Below are 1,033 nucleotides of genomic sequence, written 5' to 3' on the forward strand. Positions count from 1 at the left end.
TTTTTTGAGATGAAGTCTAGCTCTGTCGCCCAGGCTGGAGTGCCGTGGTGTGATCTCGGCTCACTGCAACCTCCGCTTCCCGGGTTCAAGCAATTCTCATGCCTCAGCCTCCTGTAGCTGTGATTACAGGCACATGCCGCCACGCCTGGTTAATTTTTGTATTTTTAATAAAGACAGGGTTTCACCAGGTTGCCCAGGCTGGTCTCAAAGTACTGACCTCAAGTGATTCGCCGGCCTCAGCCTCCCAGTGCTGGGATTACAAGTGTGAGCCACCATGCCCAGCCTAAAAGAAGGATTTTAACCTAGCATCCGTGGATCCCTATGTTGGGGATGAGAGTGTCCATGGATTGTTTATCAAAATGTGTGTGAATCCCTGAAACTGTGTGCAAAATTTGGGGGATAGAATGTGCATTTTTGTGGAAAGAGAGTACCTAGCTTTCATCACGTTCTCAAAGTAGAACATGAATCCAGCACTTAAGAGGTGATGATTTCCAAACCACCATTTCCTAGTCTGTGCTGTTTGGCTGCTTTTTCATTTCAGATTATTCTAGTTTTCTAGTCACAGAGCATTTTCTCAGGAAGAAGGAAATTTTTTAAAGGAGCAAAAGTATTTAATGGTCTCTTCTTCTTCTCCTCACCATCTTTCTAGTTTAAAGACATTCTCCATTGGTGATAGCGTTACTGTTCCTTCTTTTCACTTGCTGGAGCTGGAAAGTTAATGCTATTCACTTTGATATTCCTTAAAAGGTGCATCTTCTCCTGGTTTGACTTTTTTATTCCATACCTAAAAGACAGGGCTGCTTTGTCATATTCCTTCTTACCTATACAGCCCAATTTCCATTTTGTCAGTGGAATTTTCTCTTACAGGGCACTCTTTTAGTTTGCCATCTATAGGCAGCTTGTGTTAGTCAGCTCAATTAGATCCTCTACCTTGTCATAAGGACAGAGGGCTTTCTGTATCCCAGGGTTTCTTGCCTCGGTGTACTGGAAGAATTGGATTATATCTGGGCTTGGAGAATGAGTGCAACGATTT

Source organism: Mandrillus leucophaeus, unplaced genomic scaffold (genome assembly GCF_000951045.1).
Source record: "Mandrillus leucophaeus isolate KB7577 unplaced genomic scaffold, Mleu.le_1.0 Scaffold331, whole genome shotgun sequence".
In the NCBI taxonomy this organism is placed as follows: domain Eukaryota; kingdom Metazoa; phylum Chordata; class Mammalia; order Primates; family Cercopithecidae; genus Mandrillus; species Mandrillus leucophaeus.